General features: G+C 37.7%; 1 protein-coding gene across 2 annotated transcripts in view; it reads right to left on the bottom strand.

Moving 5' to 3' along the window:
* Positions 1-17,362, bottom strand: part of sema3ab (sema domain, immunoglobulin domain (Ig), short basic domain, secreted, (semaphorin) 3Ab) — a 61,205-nt gene that overhangs the window by 25,302 nt on the left and 18,541 nt on the right. The window contains exon 2 of one of the 2 annotated variants that reach the window (XM_085166635.1): positions 144-213. The gene's annotated coding sequence lies outside the window, so the exon portion shown is untranslated. Of the gene's footprint in view, positions 1-143; positions 217-17,362 lie in introns of those variants that run through there. The other variant, XM_085166636.1, reaches the window with a different exon arrangement.

Genomic DNA, 17,362 nt, shown 5'->3' with positions numbered 1-17,362 from the left:
GTTGTTTTTTAGTTAACAACAACATGAATTTATCATCATCCATCAATATTTCAGCCTTTAGGCCTACCTGCATGTCCACAGGGACAAAAACAAACAAACAAAAAAACCCACAGTCTCTTTCTAAATCACATGCACATACCCACCAATAATACACACATGGACTGGGGGCAGGGGCAGATCCAGAAAACTGGTTGCAGCTTTCAGATTGCACGCCTAAAAGATAAAGTTACATTATCAAATTCTATTCATACAAAACTTCTGAAAGAAAGACAACGCTCTGTGAAAGAGAACTTTGAAATATACATTTCCACAATTAAATACGTTGCAATCAAAAAGACAGTGGTTGTATTTACGCTCAGAAGCAGTGCTTCCTGGATTCAAATAGTTTTTATTTGAGGAGTTTTTTCGTTCATGTGTCTTGATTGGGTTGTTCGTCAAAAGCTGATGAAACTTACTGTTATTATTTGAGCTTCTTTAACCTCCACTTTGACTGCTGGGTCAAATTGACCCAAACAGTATCTGTGTAATATAAACATGCAGAGGGCATTGCACCTATGTGAAAGGAACTGCTTTTATTTTATATGTTGATTAAATAAATAAATAAATAATACATTTTTATTTATATAGCACCTTTCAAGACAGAATCACAAAGTGCTGCACATAAGATTACAAGTCATAAAAAGATTTAAAAAGAGAAAATAAAACAGGCATAAAATTAACCAAAAGCAGTTTTAAAAAGGTAAGTTTTGAGTTGTTTTTTAAAAACAGCTACTGAGTCCACAGTTCTTAATGCTTGGGGGAGAGAGTTCCACAGTGTCAGGGCCACAGTGGCAAAAGCTCTATCACCCTTAGTCCTCCTCTTAGTATTTTTTATAGCAAGTAAGCCCTGATCAGATGACCTCAAAGACCTGCTAGGGACATAGGGCCGTAGCAGATCAAAGATGTAGGCTGGTGCCAGTCCGTGCACAGCTCTGATTACCCTTATTAAGCCAACCAGAAGAAGTTTGATACTGAAAAAATACTTTGAAATATTTTTTTTAGATTTTTAACATTTAAAATGGGTCAATTTGACCCGCATCATAACAGGAGGCTTAGTCTTGATTTTTTTTAGTCAGCGGGTCAGTTTGACCCAGAACAGAAGAGAAGTCACATGTTATCTATATCACTACATAAAAAGAAAAAAAATTTAAATTATTCAAAAAAATTTTTTTTAAATAATCAATGCCATGTAAAACTATTGCGTTTTATATGTAGGTCTTTCCAACTTTAAAACTTTAAAAAAGTTTTAAAATGCATTTTTTATGAAAAACAAGTGAATTATCCTCATTGAACCATAATCTGTGAGAGGTAAAGAGCACCATTACACCAAATATTAATTGAAATAGTAATGGAGTTAATAGTGAGATATAAACAATGTTTATTCCGATTTTTTGGTTTCTGACACTTTCGGATAAGTAAACATGAGGAGGGTTAAAATATGCAGCAGAAGTCATTAACATATATTTGTGCCTAAAATCTTCTTATCATGATCTTTTGAGTGCACTATTACATTAAACATGCATAATGTAGTCACACAGAGAGCAGACAGTGATAAATGAACAGCAGCACGGTGTGTGATATTTGTGAGCAGGATTTTCATGACTTCTTCACAAATAGCCTAGAAGCATTTTAATGTAATGTGTTACTTTTTGATGACCCTGCTTTCAGGAGGTTAGAGTACAAGGGTTAGCACACTGCAGACTTATAGTTTTTGTTTTGTTTTGTTCATTTGATTATGTTTTTTTTTTGTTTTTTTGCTTGCTTTTCTTTAATGTTTCAGCGTAAACACATTTTGAAGCATCAGCTTAAGTCAATTAATAGAAAATATTCTAATTTTTCTCATATGTGAGATGTTTAACGCTATAGCAATTCCAAGGTCCTTGGCAAGGCTGTGCAGCACCTCATGTCAAACAAGTTTCATTTTCTTGACAATATTTATTACTCTTGGTCTTCCTTTTCTGTGATCTGTTATCATTGTGAATCAGCTTAATTTCTAAACTGTATTTCTCCCAGTGAAGCTTTTACAGCTGAGAGATAAAAAACAGACAAAACAGTGCAGCTGTTAGTTATTCACCACTTCTGTTTTAGTTATCTATTAATGCATTAACTGGAGAATAATGTTAGTGTTATTGCTTAGGAAAAACATTATCATGCTCTATGATCCAGTAATACATTTTAAATATACTTAAATAAACTTGGGAACTGTAAACTGTTCTTCTACTGAGAATATCACTGATAATGATCAAAACTGATTCTGGTACACAAATACTGCCTTTCCTCTAATGAAAAATCCACTTTAAAACAACATATGTGTGACTTGAACACTCTTTATCACCAAAAAAACTACTGAGTGGAATGTCATGAATGACGAGGGAGAACAGGTCAAACCAAGAAGCCATTAAATTTCAGTTTGGATTCAGTCTCTCTATTGCAAAATAGAGAACTGTTCTTGGTGTAAGAGCTGTTTGTGTCCCCTACATGTGTGCCACAGAAAAAACAAAAAAAAATCATACATTAGAAAGAAATATCCAAAAAAGCAAGCTGAATTTAGGTTGCACAACGGCACAAAGGGTGAAATGAAAACACTAACCCACATCCCATTCTTGTTTCAAATTGATCTTTTAGGATTGGCACAATTTCTGATTGTTCTTAACCATTAGGCTACAATTTTAACACAGCTCTGGCCTGTTTCTATACAGCGCTAATGGTAATGTGGCCACATTAGCCGTGCATTATACTTATACGATAAATTCATGATGTTGTGTGAGCAGTAACCATCAACATAAATAGCAATCCACTGGGTGTTCATTTTATTAGATGCAGGACGAGCATGAAAACACTTGCAAAACGTTTTGTGTGTGACACATTTTTAGAGAAGCAGCCCTGTGCAGGTAATACTGGTGGGCTGAGAACCACCGGCATGGTAGCGTCTCTCATTCTAGGTGGTCAAATACTGCAAATACTGTAAGATGAAGTCTTGCAAAAATGCTTGCAAGGTGTCCTTTCGCTATAGTGCACTGACAAACAACCCATGTACGAGTCTATATTTGGAGGTTGTGAAAAAAGAAAGCGTAAATCCAAAACAAAGTCTACACTTTCTAGAAACATTATTACAGTATCTTGTGTTGTTTGAAATACTTTCCAGAATTATTTCCTATCATTCATCACATTAATTATATATAAGGTTTGAAAGGTTGTGTTTTTGCAGATTTACTGTACCAAAAAAACAAACAAACTCTTGAGCATAAAACACCCACATTTAAAAACCTGATGTGTCACATTCTTTTTCCTTCAGAAAATAAAGAAAGGAAGTAGGCTGGGAGAAAGAGCAGGAGAATGAGTTACAATGTCAGTGAATGTTTCTGTGCATTAGTATGGTGGAGACAGACAAGCTGATTCTCATCACTAGTGCGGTTTATTGACTTTACTCAGAAGGATAGTCATTTCAACATCACATGGCTCATGTCCTTGACACCGTTGCAAACTGAACTCCCATATGCACTTGAAGTTTTGCCTCTGGCACACTCCTGGTGTTTAACATACTGAACTTTATCTAGTTTATGGTATAGAAAGGGAAAATGAGGAAAGAGAAAAATAGCCATAAGGCCCCAAGTAATAGCCCCGCATGTAATGGTATACCTTCTGGAAGCAGACATAACAATAACCTCTTCCAAGCTAACATGTGACAAACCCAAACATTTTTCCAATCATTGTGGGTAGTACCAGTGGCGAAATGGTTAGTGAAACACATAAGAGCTACTGTTTCTCCTCCAACCTGCTGATACATTATTCTTAGCACATTTGCACAACTCTGCCAACTCACACAAAGTCTAGAAAAAATAATCAACATTCAATATTCTCCAGTGGGTTTTATTCTCCATGAGGGAAAAAAAATGAGAATTGAGCTACTTTTACTCAGAAACTGTACTCTAGCTTCAACATGACAGCCAAATTCAGTCACCACTCAGTTACCATTATCATCGTGTGGTGAGGCTGAGACTTAGAGCTAAAGGTCAGATTTCATTAAAAACCAATACTGAACAGGAGTATGCCTCTGCTAAATCTTTGGTGAAAAGGGAAGGGGGTCAACAACACGTGTCACTCTGGGTTAAGTCTAACATCCATGTTTGTAGCTCCAGCAGTCTGAAGACAGAATCTCTCAACACTGAAGTCAAAACATTTGAAATATTTTAAAGTAAGCAGCAAACATTCTCCACTAATATGATCACTGCAAATCTGTCAAATAAATTATGCTCAAAGAATAGACTGATGCTTATTGTCTGATGGAAAAATAACAACCCTTTTTTTTAATTAAAAAATGTTCTGATTGTTAATGAGTGATTGGTTGTCAACATGTCATTTGTATGGATCCAGGTATCCAAGTACTTGTTACCAAGCAAACATTATATAGTTGCATTAACCTTGCTTTGTCTACATGTTGATGGATTATGTAGTCCATTATACATTTTGATCAAAATGCCTTTGCAGTTGACCCCTCAATGTGCACATCAGCAGCATCATTTCTGAATTAGCTGACCTAGTCAACACTATCTCAGGGAGCAAGGCCCTTGATAGATCCATTTGGAGCATCTTCTTTAATGGAGCGCCTGGTATTATGCCGAGGTCAAACAAAATGGATCCGTGAACCTCCGTCCATCCACGCAGATTTATATTTTCAGTCAGAACCTTGACTCTGACATGAACTCAGTGTTTCTTGTTGGACGCAGAACCATTCAGCCCTTGAATACAATCAACCTTAAATCACTGAGGGTGACACAAGAAACAAGAAAGAAGAGAGAACAAAACATAGACACCAAAAAAATAAACAAATAAAGAAATGAAATAAATACAATGCTGATCATTTTGTTTACTTGGTGTTAGCAGCTAAAATCAGCTTTATATTTGTCCAAAGAAAGAATAATCTGTCAAATCCTCAGTTAGCACTGATTTCAGCTGATTTGTGCAAAAAAAAAAAAAAAAAAAAAGCATCCAATTACAAGCCTGGCTCAGTCAAGGACTCACTATTAATCTGAACATTGCCTACAATGAGAAGAATTTCTCTAAGATTATTATGAGTTGCTGTTTTGCCAGTGATGTAGAAAAGGCTTTTCCTCTAGCCCACACTGTCACTTTTTTGCCACATCTTTCTGCCTCTGTCTTATCTACCATTGCCTTAGACACCTTCTGGCATTTTATAACTCAGGTCAGAAGCTCAAAGCACCATTTTCAAACTAATTAGTCAAGAGGAAATTACGCCTCATTTTAACTTATGGCTGAATGACTGTCACCCTGCCCAGTCAGCCCAGGTGATGACTCTAAATGTGTCATGGCACAAGTCCTTTACCATTATTTATGCTTTATGATTAAAGGGAAAAGGATTCTTTGCCTAAAACAAATCCTGCATGTTTCTGTGCAAGACCTGCACCCACACATGCACTCTTTGTCCTAAATTTACCTTCATCCATTGATATTCTGTAGGACATATACCCTTCGACTTCTTCCAGCTGCAACAATATAATTTTAACTGATTTCTCAACATCCTGCTTGTAAATAAGTTTTATGATGGGGCGAGCAATTAGAAAAAGGATTCCACTTTACGAATGCCTCCCCATAATCAGAGCCTTTCAGTTGTGTTATTATTTAACTGATGTAGATACTACACAAACTGTGTTTTTAACAGATCAAATTTCTGGTTAAAAAGGGGCTTTTTTTTTTTTTAAATGAATCCCCTGCAGACAAAAACAAGTCATTATGAATGGGTAGTGTGTTTAGTTTCACTTCTAAGTAGAAAGACAGCATTCCTGTAAGTTAATATAGTGCACTCACTGTCTAGCAAAAGCTTCTGCTCTTCATTACCTAAAGAGAACCTCTACAAAATGCAGGAAGGGAAGGGGGTATTATTGTATGACGCCCTTTGTTAAAGTATCAGTAACTACTGAGCTTGTCACAGTCAAGTGAGAAACAGTTTCTTGGAGGGAACAGGATAAAAAATCAATTTTTCAATCTTCGATTACAGCACTGATCACAAGCATTCTCTCTGTGCTGAAGCAAAATCAATGCTGGGAGAAGAGTACATTAGAGAAGAGGAGAGAGGAGAAAGTGAGATAAGCTTACAACATCCTCTTTTGCAAAAATATGCAAGGAAAGGGTCCAGCTGTCCAATTATGCTTCAACCCAGATACTCATGCCCAGGAAGGAACCCTTGGCCCTGCTTTCAGTACCCAGTGTATCACGCCACATTAGCCGGGCCCCAGTCTTTGCCAAGGCATCAAACACAACACAGCAACTACTCTCCAAGTCTAAAATCTCATTTAGCCACCCTTCCTTTCTCTAATCCCTTTATCTCATCCTCTTCCAAGCCTCATGTTGTTCTGCTTGGTTGCCTCATCACGGTTCCCATAGATGTATAGTTTTAAGTGGCCCATGGGTGAACAAAGATGAAGGCAACCACTGTTACAGTGAGCGAACACATTCTGGTAATACTGCTGATTCCATACAAACACAAACAAAGACACCCAGCAAGCCATCCCAACATGCACAGTCACCCTAATTCTGCCTGTGCCCCTATGGCCCCTACATCCAGTGTATCTGCCTCACTGCCCATGATCACACAAGGTTGAAGCGTCCAGCCTAATGGCACAAAAGTGCATTTTTGTCCAACCGGCAAAAGTTGTATCAATGCAAGTTGTGTTCATTATTGTGGTAAAGTAAATAAATATGATACTGTGAGCATTGTAATGTGGTTTAAATGGTGGTTAATGAGCTTTTTGTTTTCTTTGCGTGGTCTGTACAGCGTTCACTGTTTCAACATACCCTTCACCGGAAACAATACATTCATCTTTATGTGCATGAACACTCTGCATAAAAGTTGGCAGTCTAGGGTAAGTGAAATGCTTTCCTTTAATCCATCACAGGCTAATCCAGTGCCAATCATTCTACCGCTGCTAATATTTTTGCCTTGTTTGTTTGACATAATCAAATCGAGTGGGAAAAGGACACAGTGAACAAAGCATAATTGAGAACACAACATTAGCTTAATTGTTAACTTGTGCAATTAACCAAACACACATCAGTGAATTATCCTTGGCTCACCCTCTGTGAGCCATGTTGTTGCATAATATACTGTTTTGAGTTCGGACACAGGGGTAGATGAGAAAGTACAGCTGGGCTAAACAGGACATTATCCACAAATGAAAAAACAATAATGTTTTGAACTAGAGATGGCACGATACCACTTTTTTATGTCCGATACCGATACCGATATCATAAATTTGGATATCTGCCGATACCGATATAGTGTGTTTTTTAATCAATAAAACGTTTTTTTTTAATATCTTGCTGCATTTTGTATAAGTTCATACTCAAGTTTAAATAAATAACAACACTAAAGCTATTCTGTTATACCTGTATGTAAAAAATACACTGCGCCCAAAATATTTCATAGTTCAGCAATACTGATCAAACTAATAACCTTAAACCTACTCCATCCTCCCTATTCTGGTATTTTAAAGAGTACTTAGCAGAAATATTACCTAACTAATAGGGTTGCAAACTCCCAGCAAAAAAAAAAATAGGGAACCACCCTCCACCTCATGATGCTTAATCGATGTAATCAACTTTAATTTGATGCAGGGGGAAAATGCACAAAAATAAATTATTTTTCAAGAATAATTAAATAGATTCAACATCTTTCTTCAACAGAATTGCAGACTGCACAGATGGTATCTTCCCAAAGGAAAAAGTACTATAGCTTAGGGTATATTAGACTTAACAGTTACTATATACAGTAATGGACTTCTATATATTTTACATCAGATTAAAACTTTGGGTGTAAGAGTCAGATAATTATTTATTAAAAGCTAGACATTTTAAATGAGAATAAGAAAGAAAAGTATGTCTTTGTGCCCCCTTTTCCCTGTTTATGCCCTATCGGCCCCCCTGGCTAAACTTTGCTAGATCCGCCCCTGCACAATTACCAGCCGTCAGCTACGTAGAAAAAGATCCTGGTCTAGAAAGTAATATTAAATAAATTCTAACAACAGCTTATCAAGCTTAATAGTGCTGCTGTTGTTCAGCCGCTGGTTTCCTCTTTCTGGTGAGAAGTGGGCCAAAAACAAAGAAGAGAGACGGACTCGCGACAGAAAAGCCGATCAGCTGATCATTAAGCAGTTTCACGATTGAAGTAGCAGCAGGAGAGAGAGAGAGAAGAGGCAGTCGCTCCATATATCTGTTGTTAAGCTTAACGTGGGAATGCTTTACAGACATTCAGAGATGAACTTACACACTTGCTTTACTTCTCTCTGGGAAAACTTCCTTGGAGATGAAATGCTGGTTTGCTAGCTAGGCTACAAATACACACAGCCGCTCTATCAAGTGATGCACACTGCTGCAACATGCTATGGTTATGAGCCGAGTTACGCTGTGTAGCAAGTTTTGTGAGGTGCTTTTTTGATATTTAATGGATCGGATTACATTTTTTATTTCTTGCCGATATCCGATCCAGTAATTTGGGTCAGTATCGGACCGATACCGATACGTAATATCGGATCGGTCCATCTCTATTTTGAACAAGTCCTACACTTTTTTTCTTCTATTCTCATTTTCCTTTTCTCTCTAAGGTGTTAGTGAAACTCTCTGAAATGACTGCTGTCACTCACACCTGCACAGACAGGATTACCCTAACCTTCTCCTTGAGTGTGCACTCCACGTGGAAGAAGGTGAGCAATATAAGAGGGAGGAGTGAAAATTAATGGCACACTTAAGAAGGGTTCTCAAACCAAAGTGAAGCTCACCTCAGGACATCAGAGTCGTTAAAACAACGTGTCAATTTCCTTTCCTAAAAAAGGAACACTCCCTTAGGCCCTGTTTTCCACAACGTCTGACAAAGGCATTGGCTAAGGAGTCACATGGGGTCAAACATATTATAACTTAAAAGAGTCACATTAAGCTGAACTCAGTTAACACCATGTCTGCTGCTGAAAGAGAAATGAAATGCAGCGTTCTTTGGTTTAAAGAACATGCTTGCTTATCTATGGTAACAAGCAATTTTTTGGTGATTATTACATCGTTTTTGCAGGCAAATCCCACTGTACTGCCTCTTTTATACTAACCGAAACAATTTAACTATTGTTTAATTGTACTCATTTACATTTTTTTACTCAAAATGTTTTATCTGAATATTAATAATACACCGTATTCTCATTTGAACTGGTATTTTCGTATTGACTCTGTTGCTCTACACAGCAGTTAGCAGGCTAGTAGACTAGCCTGCTAACTGCTAGCCATCATTTGTTCTACTTCAGAGACATCCTCGTCTTCTTCTTCTTCCTCATCATCTTGGCTAGTGTCGCTAATGTCATTGCTAATTACAAACAGCAAGTCAGACGCTGGTATTTCTGCAGTTCTGGAGAAGCCCGAAGATGCTGATCTGTCAAAGTACTGAGCTCAGCCAAAGAAACCAACTGCAAACTTCCTGCAAATGTCAATCTCCAAGATAAATGAGCTGGATGTCATTTTAATTTAGGAAGCATTCTGCAGTAAAAGCAGATAAGTCGGAGGCGATAGATAATATGTAAATGGGTGTAACCGACATGTCAATTTATCATGTCTTAATTAGTCTTACCTTCATTAACTTTATCTTAATAACACTCCACTAAAATTAATGACTTATTAAGCTAATAGGAAATCTGTGTGAGACTGAAACAGACTGCATTTTATAATTATTTGCCTTGAGGGAACTTTAGCAAGTGCTAAGTCATCACTTAAGTTAATGTAACAGGGCTGTGTCCTTCACTGTCACAGACTAACTTTTATTATAGATAAAGACAAGCACTCACGTTTTCCTTTGTTTGTTTGGTGAATGTGTGAGAGAGCATGCGCAGGCTTGTCTGCATGCACCAGTAAATGGGTGTAATGCGTGGTGGGGGTATAATGGGTAATATAAACATACCGAGATCCCTTGTTCTTCCACGCTGCGTGCATCTGCAGAAAAGGGTAATGCTGATACTTTGTCACAGTTTGCAAACAGAAGCGTCCGGTGGCGCAGAGAAGTTCGCCTAATGGGTCAGCAAGCATGAACTAGCAGATCGTCCATCTGTGTCAGCACCAGGAGGATTTTGGTTTGAGAGATGGTGTGTGGCTGACATGAAAAGAAGTGAGTGGTGTAACAGAAGATGGGGAGAGAATAAAAGATTTGAAGTAAAGAGTGTTACGAGCAAAACATGAAGCAAATAACAGTACAAATGAAAGGCAGGGTAGGCAGGGGCGAGACGAGAAAGAAACTGATGGAGATTAAATAGGAATATACAAAAGAACCTCTGAGGAAAACAGTTTAGTAAATACAGCAACACACTACTAGATGTTTGTACTAAAAGCTGCTGTTAAAGAGAACTGCCATGTAGCCCACAGTTTAAGGTAAAGCCATTAGTCGAGAAGTGAGTTAAAGGAAATTTGAGCTGGTGTGGGGTTGTTGTTTCTTTTTTCAGGATAACCTTGGAGATGTTTACAGGTCAGTACAATGTTACAGTGTATGTTAAAAGGTGGAACACATTTCAAAAACAGTTAAGATACAGTACTGTGCAAACGTTTTAGGCAGGTGTGAAAAAACGTTGTAAACAAAGAATGCTTTCAGAAATATAATTGATTGTTCATTGGCCCCAAATGTATTCTGCAGAAGGACAATGACCCCAAACATACAGCCAAAGTGATTAAGAACTATCTTCAGCGTAAAGAAGAACAAGAAGCACTGGAAGTGATGGTATGGCCCCATCAGAGCCCTGATCACAACATCAACAAGTGTTTTTGGGATTACATGAAGAGACAGAAGGATGCGAGGAAGCCTACGTCCCCATAAGATCTGTGGTTATTTCTACCATCCAAGCTCCTTCAAAAACTGTGTACAAGTGTACCTAGAGGAATTGATTTGGGTGGTCACACCAAATACTGATTTGATTTAGATTTCTCCTTTATTCACCCACTGCATTTTGTTGATTGATAAAACAAATGAATAACACTTCAATTTTTGAAAGCATTCTTTGTTAACAAACTCTTGCTCAGTACTGTATGCATTTCATCACTTGATCTGTTCTCTCTTTGTTCCTTTAAAATGACTCACAGAAGCATTTTTACAACTGATGTTCCTATCAGTGGGATGTGATCAGTGATTGTTGAGTTGTGGACAGTATTTTTTAGCAAGATCATGGTTTGTCATTACACAGTCCTACAGTCCTTTCGATCATTTTTTCCTCCCTGACTTCCACATGATGCAGACTGTTGAACCATTACATCACAATTAATATGCCTGCTAGAGGGCTTTATCACTTGAAAGCACAGTTATCCCAATCTAACTGATGTTTGTACTTTAAAGCAGTGCACATTTAAGTGTATTCCGGACTGTAAATCAACAATCTAGTAAATCCCCTTTAAATTTATGTTGTCATTTATTTATTTATCATATGATCTAAAGCAATTTCATGTAGTAACATTTAATTGCCCTGTTATAATGTGCGCACAGTGACGAGGTTTAACAATTACTGCTGTTTAATAAACTATTGTGACTTACGTAGAAGGAAATCATTTTATCTTTTGAGCTTAATATGTAGATCATAGCAAAACCCCAAAGCATTTCTTGGCAATTTCCTTTGTTTACACTTTTCAGAAACAAACCCGGAGACAACTCACAGTGGGCCAATTTTTCAAGAGCCCCTTCATCGCTTGTTTAAAGTTGGAGTTAAACTGTGTGATTAAATATTATTTAGTCTCAGTGAAACTATTTCAATGAAAGAGTGCTTAAGAAATTTATCAGACCACCATCCAATGGAAGGTTTATGGCACAGCTGTCCTAAATTAACGGTGCTGGTAATTACCCAAATCTTGTTTTATGTTTCTATCATGGTAAATCCACCAGTATGTGCAAGCCCTTTAAACGCAGTGAAATGCATATTGATTATTTTTTGACTTATATAAAACATCCAACAGCTGTTAACGATCAAACATTTGTGCAGGTTGCACGGTCAGTTGTCATTTCATTTTGTGGGTAAAAACAAACACAGGGCTAACTAAGCCTTAGCTACTTGTATGAAGAGTGACAGAAAACCAAAGAATTGACAATGCTTTTTGCAGTTCTGTCCGGTGTTAATGGAGTTGCTTTTTTAAACTTGAACTTTCTAGTGATATTACTTTTGAACCATTTAAACCTGGTTGAGAAGTAGCAGATGCGTTAAATTCACCCCTTTCACCCTCACCTCCATGTGGTAACAGTCAGCTACACTTAATGAGAGGTACTCTGTTGTATTGTGCCCACAGAAACCAGTGCTGTGTGCATGGTTCTGACTTTGAAACAGCTGACCATGTGAGAGGAAAAATTTAGACCAAATGCCAGGAGACAATGGGTTTTCAGTTCATGCTGGCCCAAATAGAATGGAGAATCAGCACGTTGTGAATCCTAGAGAGTGCATTTAGAACTTTGCAGGCGCTGGGACATTAATAATGGTGTTTGCTTTATTTGATTTTGGTTTTTAATTGTTACTTTGTATTACTGCGTGCAAATATACAAGTGGTCCTGCTGAAATAAGTGGTCCAAGTGTCCCTGTCTTAGTTTTGCTCTTTGCTCTTCTGAAGAAAGGCAGCTGTGAGCAATCTCTAGCTGTCTATAACACATGAGGCTCTGCTCTCTGCTTGTGTGTGTACATGCGTGTCTGTGTGTGTGAGTGTACGAAGCACATGGATTTTTTGTGTTAGAGTATTTGGGCATGCTATTTGGACCAACTTGAGCCACTGTCAGCACTCTTAACAAGTCCCCAGCGTGCAACATGACAGTAAATAAGCTTCCCTGCCTTTCAGCCACTCACTTAAAGGCATACTTGAACTTAGCTTTTAATTAGAGACTTAAAAGACCACTGTTAACACACACAAACATGGGGTACACTGCCCAGAGGACTGGAACATTTACACAACATATAGTCTTTTGCAGTTTTAATTCCTTTAACAATCTGAAAAATACCCAATGGGGGATGGGTCATGGGAACGGACTTACAGATTTGGGTATGTGTCTGTGGAAGGGAGATTTTAATGTACATGCTCAACAAAGTTTATAGTGTGCAGTAGAAAGATTACTAAAATAGCAAATACGTAATGCAAAGACACTGTACTTTTGGAAGGTTACTAAGTAAATAATCTCCACAAACAGCTGCATGTGATTATGGACAATCTGCTCTGGTGTCCATTTGCAATTTACAGTACATGAAGAATACTTTGAATCCTTTTGACCAATCAAATTTGAGCAAGCTTTGGTTGCATACAGGTAAAGTGTTCATATATAATGCAAAATAGACAAGAACTGAGCTTCCATTGATCTTTTTTTAATTTATCTGCAAACATAAGCAATGACCAGCTAAGTGAACACAAAGTCTTGGCCCTCAGTACTGTGATAGTTTCCCTTTATAAACAACAGACTCCAGAACAATATGTTAATTATCAGAATGCATAGACTTCGTAAAAGCCTCCGGTTTATTACTGAACACTGAACTCTTCACAATTCCATTAACTGGCCGGGCATCATAAATCATGCACACACAGTGTTGCTCTCCTGGTTACCATGATGATGTTATGTACACACTCAGAAACGCACCAGGTTTTGTTATGATATCATACAGCACGTCTTCTGCCCCCCAGGCTAAATTTTCAGGCTCAGTTTCCATCACCCCAACAACACCAACAAACTGTAAATGAGACTTTTTTTATTGCCATGACAAAAGATGTGATCACTGAACTCCTTTCCCCGACAGCGTGACATTAGCGACGACGAGACAATAAACCTTTCCCTGCATAACTAACAACAAGTGTCCCATCTCTTACCAAACACTGACATATCACATCTCCTCTAATAATGCTGGAAGAATGCCGTTGAAACAAACAAAAGGGTGTACACTTACAATTATTAATCCAGATCAATGTTTCCTCCGAGTCCATGGTATTTGAAAGAGCGTGTGTGAAAACCTTTGCCTTCAGGGTGTGTGAATGAGAGCGCATGTGGATGAGTGTGCAATGAGTCTAGCTTTGTGTTGGGGATTGGAGTAACAGAAGATGAGTTTAGACGAGCAGTAATATCAGCCCTTTCTACATTACTATTGCTTATCATTAGTATTTCTAATTCTCTGGGGGTATTTTTAAGGTAAATTGCACTTGTATTTGTGTATCTTTCTTCAATAGTTACAGGCGATATTGAAAAACAAGTATACTAATGTGTAAAACTGTTATGTGTCACAAAAGCACCTGGGAGGAGAAGAGTGGTGACGTCAGCCAGTCTCAAAGGAGAAGAGAGCTGATACTGGGCATGCCCGCCTGCTACCTACCTCCTTGGGGAACCTGCGAGTACAAAGTATTTAGCAAGAGTAAGAGATTGGGAAGAAGGTGAATGAAGAGTGTAGACTGGGAACTATATTGTACAGGCAAATGCCTCCCAAAGGAAAAAGAATGTGATGGGATATAAACAACGTACCACTGAGATTGAACCAATAAAAAAAGACTCATCAGTAAATCATTCATGGAGTATGTGTAACTGACTGTGAGTTCCAGATGCCACAGACATATAAAAGGCTGCAGTATGTACAGCTTGTGGTTCCCAAATGACAAAGATTTACAACTTTCCAAAGTGCTGTACACAGTAGAACAGCCTGCCTGGTAACCATTCAGAATATACCAACAGAGCAGCAAATATTTCCTTTCCAACTGTCCAACTCATGACTTCATGTGACCTGTTTCTTGTAAGTGCTCATTCAGAAAACACTCACACATAAAAGAATATCAACGGCTATTAAGCAGAGTTGTGTCATGACATCAAATTAGTGTAGTTCTCTGTCAGAGATCATTAATGTTATGCCCACTGGGCCTAGACTGCAATCCGCTGAGCTTACCAGCTTGCACACACACGCACACACACACATACACACACACACAGAAATAGAACCACATAAAGTCATGGTGTTGCATGTGGTTTTCATCACCATCCACTGTCACCACCATGCGGCAATGGAACAGCCACATCTCCTGCACCTACAGAGCAAGCAATTTTAAAATAGCTCACATCCCAGAAAGGCCACCTCTGAGGCAGCATTTCCTACACTTAATTTATTTGCACATATTAGTCTCATAAAGTAAAAACACATGAATGACACTGTGCATGAAAATTCTGTCAACCAATCTTAGACATTTAGATTTATTTAATTCTATCTGTTTGCATTATTAAATTAATATCAGAAGATGCAAAAACTATGATACAGGATGTCACAACTATGGCGAGTCTTATGTGTTAGTACAGTACTCCTATTGTGTTATTACAAATAGATGTGAGAGAGGAGTATAGATTCATTTTGGAATGCAATAAAATTCATATTCGAGATTTTGACCCAACCCATCTTTGTGAGTTCTGACAAGTTCATAAACCCTGTAAGACCCCTTGAGAGCATGTTAGTATTGTGAACTTAGGATACTGTTTAGCCAATGATAAGTAAAGAAACCACACCACAAGCTTTAAATTCCACAAAGACAGAAAAAGAGCTGTTTTCATCATCTCTCAATAGTGGAACTAAGGTAACTGTTTTTATATACAGTACTGTGGAAAATCTTGAGCCAGCCCTCATTTCTCTTTATTTTTTAAGAAAATTTTAAATACGTACAGTGATTTATTGAAACATAAGTTAACATGGCCACCTTTGTTCTTTAACACAGTCAGAACTCTTTTGGACAAGCTTTTAATTTCTTCAGGTAGCCTTCGCAAATAGTTACCTAGGATGTAGAATAATAAAAAGCTTTCTTTATTGGCTGGTTTCTGTTGTATTCTCTGTCAAGAAGATCCAACTCTGCTTCAATAATATTGAGGCCAGGGCTTTGGGTGTGCCTTACTTTTTGTTTGTCTATCCATGCATTAGTGTGTTTTCAATTGTGGCGTAGAAAGACACTAGTGCACGTCACTTTCCAGATAACAATGCGTGGTTGATATTATCTGACCATACTTTACTGCATTTATAATTCCATAGGTTTTCTTTTCATCTCCAACACAACTGGCTGAAATAAAGCCTCAAATCATGACAACGCCTCCACCGTTTTTACAGATGGCTGCGGACACTCACTGTCTTACCTCTCTTTGTGTTCATCACTCCATAATATCTGTTGCTACTGATCACTGTTTCAGCTCCTTAAGAATGGTTTCTTCCATTGAGACTATTTCCGATAAGCGTTCAAAAAACAAGCCTCTCTGGTCCTATCTTTTCTAGATTTTTTTTTCATTTCTTAAGGACATGACTCTCAGATACTGTTCAGCAAAATACTATTTTATGCCTGCCAAAGTGTGTTAACTTTGGCATTGTTCATAGAATCAACTAGAGAAATGGGGACATAATTATGTGTTTTTCCAACAGGTTTTTGCAACTGCTAGTCACAGGTATACAATTTAAAACTGGCTCTAATCTATATTGTCTGTTATGTATAAACACAACATGCTGGAATGATTCATAGTTCAATGTGAAGTATCTTAACAAACACAAGGTATAATGAATGGACTGGAAATGAATAAAAAAGTGATTGATGTAAAAAGAAAGATCTTAAAAGACGTTCAGAAAGTCTGAGGAATTATCATTCAAGACCACTTTACAAAGATTACAAGAAAGTCTGGTTCCTTTACAGAAAAATATCAAGAGTGGGTCAAAGCTTTTGCCAGGTATTATGCGGGTCTTTTGCAGCACATTTGAAAAAAAACCCATCAAAAATAAAGCTATGTTTTTATTTAGTACTATGCAGTCATTTCTGCTTAAGTTGTCTCCAACAATGTATACATGCATGCAGTCATTTGGGGTTGGTATTATTGCTGTCTAGTAGTGTGAGTATTTATTTTTAAAATCAGGTCATTACTAAGACCACAGCAACCAATGCAGACTTGGCACAAGGTGTGTGAGTAACTGTTAAAAATTTTTACCATTGTTATTATGTTTTTACCACATGAATGATTTCATTACATGATAAACAACTCAATTATGCCCCTAAAATAAATGGATGGAATGATTGATCAAATGGCTACAAAAATGATTCAATGATTACAAATTCATTTTCAGTTAAATGTGTGTCTATGTAGAGTGGGTAGAAGCTGAAATGGGTGTCTGTCCTGGTCCCTGTCCCAGGCTGCGCTCACCAGGGTCATGAAGTTATCCAGTGTCACCACAGGACTATTGGATGGCTGTCAGCGCGCTAAATTAAAAACCACAAGCACGCAGCATTTAATTCTGGTGTTTTTACCCCTAATGGAGTGGGACTGCTTGCCGCCATGGTGCTG

The sequence above is a fragment of the Neolamprologus multifasciatus genome, chromosome 7 (genome assembly GCF_963576455.1).
Source record: "Neolamprologus multifasciatus chromosome 7, fNeoMul1.2, whole genome shotgun sequence".
Classification (NCBI taxonomy): domain Eukaryota; kingdom Metazoa; phylum Chordata; class Actinopteri; order Cichliformes; family Cichlidae; genus Neolamprologus; species Neolamprologus multifasciatus.
Note: the sequence above shows the minus strand (reverse complement) of the source record. Positions and strands in the feature narration are given on the sequence as shown.